General features: G+C 50.4%; 1 non-coding gene across 1 annotated transcript; it reads right to left on the minus strand.

Annotated features, from left to right (window-relative positions):
• Nucleotides 1–7,535: 7,535 nt before the first annotated feature.
• trnaa-agc lies at nucleotides 7,536–7,607 on the minus strand. The gene has a single exon. It is a non-coding gene; the product is annotated as a tRNA-Ala (tRNA).
• Nucleotides 7,608–11,813: the final 4,206 nt, after the last annotated feature.

An 11,813-nucleotide genomic window follows, 5' to 3' on the forward strand; every position in this document is an offset into this window, starting at 1 on the left:
GAGAGCGAGAGAGGGGGTGAGACGAAGGGATAGAGACTGATAGAAAGAGCGAAGATATTTGCTTTTGATGGAGCGGTTTTTATGTCAGGAGGACATCTCCAGTCAACCTGAGGTCTAACTTGCAATGTTTCTTAGTAATTCCTTAGTAATGATTCCTTCATAATTATTTCCCCCCACAAAAAAAATGCACAATTTCTTTATAATATGGTGAAGTCCTGCAGCTGAGTGGTGAGAGGACTGGCCTCGCAAGCGAGAGGACCTGGGTTCGATCCCCGGGGCAGGGGGCCAAACGTTGGGCAAGTTTCCTTACTCCAATTAGAGGGATCGGTTCTTGGTCGATTGGTGGATGGATTTCTGGGATTAATAATCCCTCTAAAAAAAATGTGGTCACTCAATCCACGACTAAAGACCTTCCCCCACCCCGTCTCCCCCCGGCTCGGGGTCAGACTCCCCCACTGTCAAGCGCTCCGGGAGGCTATATAAATGCAAGTTGTTGTTGACCCTGTGTGGGACGCTGCTGCGCGCAATCGTCTGCCGCGTTTCGCCCCTAAAAATTACCGTCAATTCAGGTTACAGTGTATCCTGTGAAGCGCTTTGAGGCATCTCAATGACGTGATATGGGGCTACATGAAATACAAGGATTATTATTGTTATAAAGAGATGAGAACCTGAGGCATCTGGTACAGTTTAATGGTTGAGCTGCCACAATCACTGTTCCTAGTGAAGAACATATATCCTGGACCACTGCCAGTCTCGCCTACAGCCTGAGTCAGGAATGTGGGGATTACCAGCCATAGCTCTCCATTTCCAGGGATCCGAACTCCCAGATCTGTTTGGCTTTGAACTTTCGTGTACACTGAGAGTGTGAGTGTGGGAGAGTGTGTGAGACAGTGAGGGAGGGAGGGAGGGAGGGAGGGAGGATGGATGGGAGGAGGAAGGGATGGAGGGAGGATGGGAGGGAGAGCAACTGCAGCTCACGTCACATCCCAATTCAGGCTGACGCTCTAACGCAGCGCTGGGGGGCGAGAGAGAGAGCGAGAGAGAGAGCGAGAGAGAGAGATCTCTGAGGCATCTCTGACGCAATGTCAGAGATTCCGTCCATCAGATGAGACGTCAAACCTCTCTCCCCGTCTGTCTCTGTTCAAGTGGATGTTAAAGATCCCGGAACGCTGTCGGGAACAGAGCTGGGAGTTTCCCCCCCTCTCCCTCTCTCTCTCTCGTGCTCTCCCAGCGTCCTGGCCGACAATCCCCCAGATAAAATCGCTCGCTCACTTCCCGGCTGTTTGCGAGGTTGTCACCGTGCGCAAATGACCGCCTCTCTCGCCTAACAAACCCGCAGTCACTATACTTTGCAGCGAATCCTGTGAAGCGCTTTGGGACGTAAGGTTATTGACTATTTCCTTGAGCAGTGGAGGCCGGGATACGATCGGGTTGAGGTGACTAAAACGGGATTTTTAAAGGGATTTAAGGGGACTTAAAGGGATTTGAAGAGGGAGATCCAGAGAAGAGTTCTCCTCTGGTCAAGGAATCCAGAGCAACGCAATCTACATTTACACAGCAACTTGCACATCAGGAGGACATCGGCCACCCTCTCCGTCCCCCATGTTGGGCACGGAAGTTGCTGTGGGGATTGTCAGCCGTGACATCGGGAGAGAGAAAAACTCTTTTTCTCTTTTCCGGTAGAGCTATGGTTTCTGATCTCTTGCTGAAGTTGTTTTGCTCTGGTTTAAGATTTCTGTGAGTCTGTGTCACCCCCACACTCGCCAGGCTCCCCCCCCTGGGGATTGAGTTCAAAACCCTTGGTTAATCCATTCGCTCTCTGGCACCTCCCGACCTCTCCGACCTCCTCACTCCCCAATCCACCACCCAGCGCCTCCCCTCGACTGGCACCAGCCTCCTGCTCGTCCCTCACACCCTCCGCCCCACCATCGGAGGTTGTGCTTTCAGCCACAGCTCTCCAAAACTCTGGAACACTCTCACTCAATCCCTCCACCTTGCCCTCTCTCTCCCCTCTTTCAAGTCCCGACTGAAGACTTCCCTGTTCGACTGTGCTTACGGTCACCTCTCCCCCACCACCCCATGGCTCGGAGCCAGGCTCAGTCAGGCGCTGAAACGCCACCCTGCGTAGAGGGCGCTATATAGGTGCAAGTTGCTGTTGTTGCCCTGCCCAGGAATCAAACCCAGGTCCTCTCGCTTGTGAGGTGAGTGCTCTGTGCTATGCCACGCTACAGGGTTCCACATATGCCACAGGACACCTCCAGGCACTTCACAGTCTGGGAGCCGAGTGGGCGGGAAGGGTACAAATGACCAAAAGTGCGGTCAAAGAGATAAGTCGAGACAGACCTTGAACAGGGAAGGGAGGGAGGGAGTCAGAGGGTGGGGCCGAAAGGCTGAAATAGTGGGTCGAGGGGATGTGACACAGGCCGGAGGGAGTAGGGGGTTTGGTGAGGAGATCGCAGAGGTCAGGTGGGGGCAAGACTGTGGTGGGCTTTAATGGCAAGGACGAGGATCTTGAACTCTATCCCCTGGGGAGCCGGTGGAGCCAGACAAGGACTGGGGTGACAGGCTCGCCGAGATCTGATAGAGTCCTGTAGCTCAGTGGCGAGAGCCTCACGAGCGCGAGGACCTGGGTTCGATTCCTGGGCAGGGCGAAATGTTGGGCAAGTTTCCTTACTGTTTACCAGCAGTAGGTAAGAACCCGGTTAATAGTCGACTGAGCAGGGAAGTCGATTATCAGGCATTCGATTGAAACCCCGGAATGCTTTTCCGGGGGTAATAATTCCTTCCAAATTATCTTTAAAATATAATAATTTGATCACTCAACCCACGACTGTTTGTGGTACCCTGCTGTGTGCAACTGGCTGCCGTGTTTCGTCAACAAAATACAGGCAATCAACAACAACAACAACAACATCCACTTTACAGTGTATTCTGCGAAGCGTCGAAGACTTGATAAGGCGCTGCATCAGATGCCAGGACTATTATCAACTGCAAGGCCTGAAAATCAAAGCCAAACCACTTTAGCGAGCAATCAGAAAACAGCTGTATTCAAAATGAGAAGGGAGTTTTTTTCTCTCCCGGGGACCCGGCCAACAATTCCTCAGATAGAATCATCTACACAAACACAGCTGTTTGTTCAATTTTGCTGTGGGATATTGGCTGCTGTGTTTGACCACAAATCCATCCCTGGGCAAGAACATCAGCTTTGACAATGTGGCAGTGAATCATCTTTAAATTAGAACCAGGGTTTACAACAACAACAACAGCAAGATTGCATTTATAGAGCGTCTTTCACGTCGGGAGGACGTCCCAAGGCGCTGCACAGTTGGGTCGGGACACGAGCATTGGGGGGGAAATGGTCAGGGTGAGGGGAGGGAAGGGAGGGAGTGAGGAGGGGGGAAATGGTCAGGGTGAGGGGAGGGAAAGGAGGGAGCGAGGAGGGGTAGAGAGTCGAGAGGGAAGGTGAAGGTACGGTCAAAGAGAAAGGTCTTGAGACCGGCCTTGAAGGAGGAAAGGGAGGAAGCGGCGAAGGCACTGGGGATGGAGTTCCAGAGTCTCGGGGCTGAGAGGCTGAAGGCCACCGATGGTAGGGTGGTTAGGGTGGGGGACGTGGAGCAGACCGGAGCCAGAGGAATGGAGGATACGGGCAGGTAAGTAGGGGGATAGTAGGTAGGAGAGGTAATTGGAGTTGAGGTATAGATCAGCCATGCTCTTGTAGAATCACAGAACAGGCTCAAGGGGTTGAATGGCCTCCTCCTGTTCCTATGTTCCTATGTTCTATGTGAGCTCGGAATCCCCAAATGTGGTAGAGAGAAGGGGACTTGAGCCCACAACCTTAGAGACGTAGAGATGAGAGTTTGTGAGAGGCAGAGTGACTGAGCTGGGGGCTGGGACCACATGTTCAACACATTCCCAACAAATGGAAATGATTCCTGACTGAATGTCTGTCAGACGTCAAGTCCTGGATGAGGGCAAACTTTCTACAGTTGAACGTCAACAAGACCGAGGCTCCTAATTGTCTCCCGTCAGCGCCTCCTCACCTCAGGCGCTGACAGCATCACCATCCCTGGGGCTCACTCCCCCTCACTGCGCCAGTCCCGAACCTTGGGGTCTGGTTTGACCCTCAACTGTCCTTTCTACCCCACATCTGCGTCATGACCCGCTCTGCCTTCCCCACCCCCGCAACATGGCCCGACTCCCCCACTGTCTCACACCGCAGCCGCCGAGACCCTGATATACGCCTTCATTATATCGAGGCTCGACTATGCAAACTCACTGCTTGTCGGCACCCAACTCCTCCCTCCATAGACTGCAGATCATCCGGAACATCCTCGCCTGACTCCACTGGCTTCCCATCACACAGAGGACGCAGTTCAAGGTAAACAGAGGCATGTGGTGTAAGGAAACTTGCCCAGCGTTTCGCCCTGCCCGGGAATCGAACCCAGGTCCTCTCGCTTGCGAGGCGAGTGCTCTAACCACTACGCTACAGGAGTTAAAGTCGCTGGTGTGGGGGTGGGGGGGGGGGTCAGGGGTGGGGTGGGGGGGTGCGGGTGGTTGGAGAAAAGCTGAAACCCACCACTTGGTGACCCCAGAACCCGTAAGCTTTTGTGAATTGCAGTTTGATATCTCGCAAGGAATGCAACCTGCATTCTACCTCATGCACTGCCATGCCAGTAAACACGCTTCCATCTGATTGATCCCAGAGACAGATTCACGCCGCTTGGCACAGGATATTGTACATTGATCCTCCTAGAAAATTTCCCTTTTTATTTACCGCACTTCAGACCAGCGGGGTAGGTGGTGGCGGAGGGGGAGTAAGTTACAGTAAAACGAGGCAAGGTTGATTTACAACACATGCAGGAACCTGCCTCTTGGCAGAAAATGAAAGAAAGAGAGAGGATATTGTTTAGCTGACACAAGCTTTATTTTATTATAATAATAATCCTTGCCATTGGTATAGCGCCTCATCACGTTGTCCACACGTCTTAAAGCGCTTCACAGGGTAAAGTGCAGTGGCTGTGTATTCTGTGGGCAAAACTCAGCCACCACTTTCATGGATTGAGTGACCAAATTATTATTAATATATTTTTTGGAGGAATTATTACCCTTGGGAAGTGATCCGCTAGTCGACTAACAACCAGGTTCTTACATGCGTCTAAGTAAACAGAGACATGTGGAGTAAGAAAATTTGCCTAAGGTTTTGCCCTGCCCAGGAATCCAACCCAGGTCCTCTCACTTGCGAGGCGAGGGCTCTAACCACTGAGCTACAGGACTCCACAGGCAGGAGAGCCCCTGGCTTGTTGACATTCAACTGGAGAAAGTTAGCTCTCATCCAGTACTTGACGTGTGACAGACAGGACAGCAGGGGTCTTGGAGTCGAGAGTGGAAGCAGAGAGATCGAGTTGTGTGTCATCCACATGGGAGGGGAGGTGTCCATAGACACAGTCGAAGAGGAAGGTCTTCAGGTGCAATCCGAGGATGGACAAAGAAGGGGCAATGTGGAGGCAGAGTATCAGAGTTTCAGGGCCCAGCGGCTAAAAGCACGGCCACCGATGGTGGAATGGAGGGGACGAGGGACATGCACGAGGCTGGAGCCAGTTGAGTGGAGGCGGCAGATAGTGGGTTGGGGAGGAAGCAGATCGGAGAGGTAGGGAGGTGCCAGGTCAGGAAGGGATTTGTAGACGAGTGAGAGGATCTGGAAGTCGATCTGTTTTGTGATAAGGAACCAGTGGAGCCCGGTGAGGACTGGGGTGATGAGGGTACGGAGTTTAGAGCGGGTGAGTTTGGCGGCGGCAGAATTCTGAATCAGTTGTGGCTTGTGGATGGTGGAGCTGGGGAGACCGGCGAGGAGAGCATTGGAATAGTGAGGCAGGAGGTGACGAAAGCGTTTCAGCTGCATTGAGGGTGAAGTACAGTTAAAGGCGAGCAATGTGGCGAAGGTGGAAGAAGACGGACTTGATGAGACGGACGGATGTGGGCGAGAAAGGACACCTGGGGGTCAAACCTGATGCGTAGGTTACATATAGGTTGGGTACGCCTGAGGGAGAGGGTGAGGTGGGAGACATTGATGTGAATCAAGGATGGGTTTACGTTTTGTCAATGTTTGACTGCTAAATAAGGATTAAACCACACAAAAGAGCTTTTGCTGATGGTAAATCCTTCCACTGTGGAGATTGGCACTTGCAAAAGCTGGTGGGAACAAACTGCACATTACAGAGGTTCAAAGCTTTGATTAAAGTAATGATTTTTGGACATACGCCTCTCTCTCTCTCTCTCACACACACACACACTCACTCACTCTCTCTCTCTCTCATTCACTCACTCGCTCCTTTCAACCTGTCACTCCCAGGGATATCAAACAATTTAAAGTATTGTCAGCCCTTACCATGTTGAGACACCTCAAAGCACTTCACTGGTGCCCAGAAGTCTTGGCTGCTGTCAACTTATAATAATAATAATAATCCTTGCATTTAAGCAGCGCCCCACAAATAGTTGTGGATTGAGTAACCACATTTTTTTAAATATAATTTATTTTGAAGGAATTAGTACTGCTGGAAAAGTGATCTGGCAATCGATTAACAACCGGGCTCCTACGTAAACAGAGCCGGGTCGAGTAAGGAAACTTGTCCAAAGTTTTGCCCTGACCGGGAATCAAACCCAGGTCCTCTCGCTTGTGAAACGTGTGCTCTAACCACTAATAACAATAGTAATCCTTGCATTTGATACCGCGCCTCATCACGTCGCTTAAACGTCTCAAAGCGCTTCGCAGGATATATTGTAAAGTGACTGTATTTTGCGGCAGCCAATTTGCACACAGCAATGTCCCACAAACAGTCGTGGAGTGAGTGAGTGACCGATATTATCTGGAATCCTTACATCTGATACCACGCACGCCTTTTGTGTTGGGAAGACATCCCAAATCACTCCCCAGGTAAAACAGCAGGGTGTTTCATGGGACCTAACAACAACAACAACAACGTGCACTCAGATACAGGGTAGCGTCTCAGAGCGCTTGTAACAATAACCCTTGTAATTTCATACAGCGCCTTATCACTTTGTTGCACTGTCTCAAAGTGCTTCATAGGTGGAGCGAGCGGGCGGGATGGAGGGAGTTATCAGAGTGTGTTTAGTGGGCAAAGTGCTTCGCTGGACACACTTACTCTCAAGGGCAAGCTACGTGGCTTCAGCTGGTTAGCAAAATACATATAGATCCCCCCAACCCTCCTGATCCCAACCCCCAGCTCAGGTCCAATTCCCTGACTGTCCAGCGTCTTATAATAATAATAATAATCCTTGAGTTTGATATAGCGCTTTATCACATCTTCTCGACGTCTCAAAGCGCTTCACAGAATATGCTATAAAGTGAATTGACTGTATATTTGTGGGCGAACGCGGCAGCCAATTGCGCACAGCAATGTCCCACAAACAGTCGTGGATTGAAATGACCGATTTATTATTGTTTTGTTTTGGAGGGATTATTATTAGGCTCTGTGTGGAGTAAGGAAACTTGCCCAAGGTTTCACTTGCCCAAGGTTTCACCCTGCCGGGAATTGAACCCAGGTCTCTCGCTCGCTAGGCGAGTGGTCTAACCACTGAGCTACAGGACATGTGCTGTTATTGTTGTTATTAGACTTCAGCTGTTACCCCAACGCACACTGTGGGGTCCACAAACATTGGTTGTGGCCAACGTGAGAAATTGTAACATCCGTGAATTATTGTCAGGGGCAATGACTGTTTTCCCTGATTTACAAGGAAACAGGATGCAAGGCTTCTACCCACTCAGCTCCTGTTGACCCTAACAGGGCGCGAGCTGGACAAGCAGTGGGAAAGCTGGCCAGACAGGGCGCTCAATGTGGCAAGCTATGTGGTTTTAGCTGCTTAGACTCCAGCAGTTATCCCAACGCACACTCTGGGGCCACCCCAAGCCTTGGCTCTTCCAACCGACTCCTAATACTCTCCAGAATTAAATAAGTAGGAGACTTCCCTCCGGGGAGAGAGAACGCATTCCATTCCAGACGCAGGGAACTCTTGATGTGTCGGTGACATAAATATGTGGAATTCTCAGTCTGGTTTTACAGACTTAAACACAGTGATGGGTTTCCGTGTGTGTCAGACACCAACACCCCCCAACCCTCTCTGATGTGAGAGGTACTGTGTAAGTACATCGTGTGCAGTCCTATAGCTCAGACGTAAGGGCAGTGACATGCGGATTGTTTAACATTTCAGGATGAAATGTTGGGCAAGTTTCCTTACTCCGCACGCCTCGATTTACCGCTTTTCTGGGGGTAATAATTCATTAAAAAAAGATAGTAAATTGGTCACTCAATCCACGACTGTTTGTGGGACGCTGCTGTGCGCAATTGGCTGTCGCGTTTCGCCCACAAAACACAGTCACCACACTTTACAGTATATTCTGAGAAGCGCTTTGAGACGTCTCGATGACTTGATAAGACGCTGTGTCAATGCAAGAATTATTATTAGTATTGTACAAATAGAGAAATCTGCTGCTCAGGGAACAGTGTGTTCTCTCCCACTTCCCGTCAGGATGCGAGGATGGGGGGGTTGGAGAGGAGGAGGTCACATTAAATAACTGTTCTGATATCCACAGACAGGCTGTGACATCCAGCCAATCTCAGCCCGGCATATCGGACCTCGATCCCGGACAATCCTGGAATCCTACCCTCGCTCGGAATCAGCGATTTGTTTTCCGGGAGAAAACGCGACAGGAAAACAGGAAAACATCTTCCGAGCTGAAACAAAAACAGAGATTGCTGGGAACACTCAGCAAGTCAGGCAGCACCTATGGAGAGAGGCAAGTGGGTCAATGTCACGTCCGATCTGAGCCAGGATTTATCCAAATCCCACTCCGGCTGCTGGAGAGCGAGAGAGAGAGAGAGAGAGAGACGGTTCCACAGACTAAGATTGCCTGGAATTTAGGTCAACGTCAAATGGTCCGATTTTGTGTTCTTTTGGGTGGGATCTCTTTATTGTACATTTATTTATTTATCGCCCCAGGCTCCATGACCTCGCTAACCCCAGCCTTGCCCTGCTCCGCTGGCTACCCACCCCGCAGAGGAGAGAGTTCTCTGTCGAGCTCTAGTGGAGTCCTGCAGCTCAGCGGTTAGAGCGCTCGCCTCGCAATCGAGAGACCTGGGTTCGATTCCCAGCGGGACGAAATCTTGGGCAAGTTTCCTTATTCCACACGCCTGATAATAACCCCTCAAGAAAAAAAACAATAATAATAATAATAATTTGGTCACTCAATCCACGTCTGTTTGTGGGACATTGCTGTGCGCAATTGGCTGCCGGGTTTCGCCCACAAATGTACAGTCAATTCACTTTACAGTCTATTCTGTGAAGCGCTTTGAGACGTCTCGAAGACGTGAAAAGCGCTGTATCAAACGCAAGGATTATTATTTATTTATTACAGTTCAAAATCATTGCCCTCACTTTTGAAGCCCTCCACAGCCTTGCTCCTCCTCAAACCCTACCACCCCACCCCACCGTGACCGCCATTCTTCCGATGAGACGTTAAACCTCTCTCCCCTTCTGTGCCCCATTCAGGGGCGCTGTCGGGAAAAGAGAAGGAAGTTTCTCTCACTCTCTCTCTCTCTCTCTCTCTCTCTGTCCTGGTGTCCTGACCAACAATTCCCCAAATAAAATGATCCTTTCACCTAAACGTGACCTCGTTTCTGAGTTTCAGATCCTCAGATAAAGTGATTTAATTCTTCAAAAAGACAAGTCTAATGTTCCTGTCATCGCTCCGCTGGCTATTTTGAAATACTTACCATCTGAGAGACAGAGCTTCCCGATTTTTTGTGTGGCTGGGAGCCAGGCTGTAGATTGTTTAACAGCGCACGAAACTTTGACAGATCCCTGCCAGGTATTTCACTGAACCATTCCCTTCCATCTGCGTCCGCGATTGATACAATTCCTTATCACATCGGCGAGAGACGTTGCAAAGCACTTCATAGCATTCGCTGTAACACGAGAGCAGAAGGGTTTGCCAGGCAAACAAAGATTTAAGTTCCATCCAGTTTGCCTTCCACCATCCAGGCAGTCGCTGGACATGTTGTGCCCCAAACTGCATACCGTCTCCCCCCAGATACTATTTCCTAAGAGAAATCGATCTCGTTTATGAAACAAAGAACATTTTCCGCTTCCACCGTCTGTCTCCCTGCTCCGCACGTTTACTACGCGAGTGGGCACTGTACACATGCGAGTTGTCGTCGTCGTTTCCGCAGATTTGTTCTGAATTCAATCTCGGGTCACGGCTTCTGGTTCTGCTGCTCGGTACAAGATGAACCACCTTCTCCTGGTCCTACATCATCCAGTCCCTTCCGAACCTTAAAGATTCTGTAACATGTAGTGACTGTGTTTTGTCGGCGGATGCGGCCGGTAATTTGCGCCCAGCCACCTCCCCGCAAACGGCCACAAAGCGAGTGGCCGAATTTATCTGGGGGATTGTTGGCCAGGAACCGAGAGAAAGAGAGAGAGAGAGAGAGAGAGAGAGAGAGAGAAAGAGAGAGAGGAACACCCTTTTCTTTCCCGATAGTGTCGCGGGATCTTTAATGTCCACCTGAACAGGCAGAAACAACTCGCGTCCCTTCAAGTGGGGTAGCGTCTCGGACCGCTTAAGTCACACAGGCAGGGAGCTTGGCTGTGGAGTCCTGTAGCTCAGTGGTTAGAGCCCTCATCTCGCAAGCGAGAGGACCTGGGTTCGATTCCTGAGGAGGATGAAACCTTAGGCAAGTTTCCTTACTCCACACGCCTCTGTTTACCTCACAGTAAGTAGGAACCCGCTTGTCCCAGCGCCTTAGGACATCCTCCCGACGTGAAAAAGGCACTTAACAAATGTAATTTTGTTGTTTGTCGGTCGGCAAATCGCTTTCCGGGTGTAATAAACCCTCGCCCCCAAAAATGATCACTCTCTCCGCGAACTGCGCTCAATTGGCTGCCGTGTTTCGCCCACCAAACACACAGTCACTCCACTTTACAGTATATTCTGTAAAGCGCTTTGAGACGCCTCGACGATGGTGTAAGGCGTTGTATCAAATGCAAGGATTATTATTATTATCATTTTTACCGTCTCATCTGAAGGACGGTGTCTCTGACAATGCGTCTCCCTCTCTCTCGCTCCCCAAGGCTGGAGAATCAGCCTGGACTGGACTCAAACCCTCAAGCTGCTGACTTAGAGGCGAGAGAGCAGTGACTGAGCCAGGCTGAGGGGTTGGTGGCGGAACCAGGAGGAGGGAATATTATTTACACTTCTCTTTCCGTGGTGAAACCTCAGACTCTTCCCCCCTCACCGCCCCCCACTCACACCCCCCACCCGGACGATAAACAATGAGCTAATTGTGGGGAGCGAGCTGGTCTGTGCCAGATTCCTGTCTCCTGTCATATACAAACACACACACGCTATACCTGATAGCACCAAATCCCCAGCTAATGGGTTGCCTGTCGCACAGCCAACATCCTTACTACATAACAACCCGCTTCGCTGAGTGTGAGTCAGAGAGCGTGTGTCTGTGTGAGTGACTGCGTGAGAGAGAGTGTGACGGAGTGAGTGTGAGAGAGGCAATGTGAGAGAGAGCGTGTGTCTGTGTGAGTGACTCTGTGAGAGAGAGAGAGAGAGAGAGATAGAGTGAGTGTGAGAGAGACAGTCTAAGAGAGAAAGCATGTGTCTGTGTGAGTGACTGAGTGAGATAGAATGAGTGTGAGAGAGACAGTCCGAGAGAGAGTGTGTCTGTGTGAGTGATTGTGTGAGAGAGAGAGTGAGATAGACTGACACTCACACACATACTCATACACAC

The sequence above is a fragment of the Callorhinchus milii genome, unplaced genomic scaffold (genome assembly GCF_018977255.1).
Source record: "Callorhinchus milii isolate IMCB2004 unplaced genomic scaffold, IMCB_Cmil_1.0 Scaffold1, whole genome shotgun sequence".
Lineage (NCBI taxonomy): Eukaryota > Metazoa > Chordata > Chondrichthyes > Chimaeriformes > Callorhinchidae > Callorhinchus > Callorhinchus milii.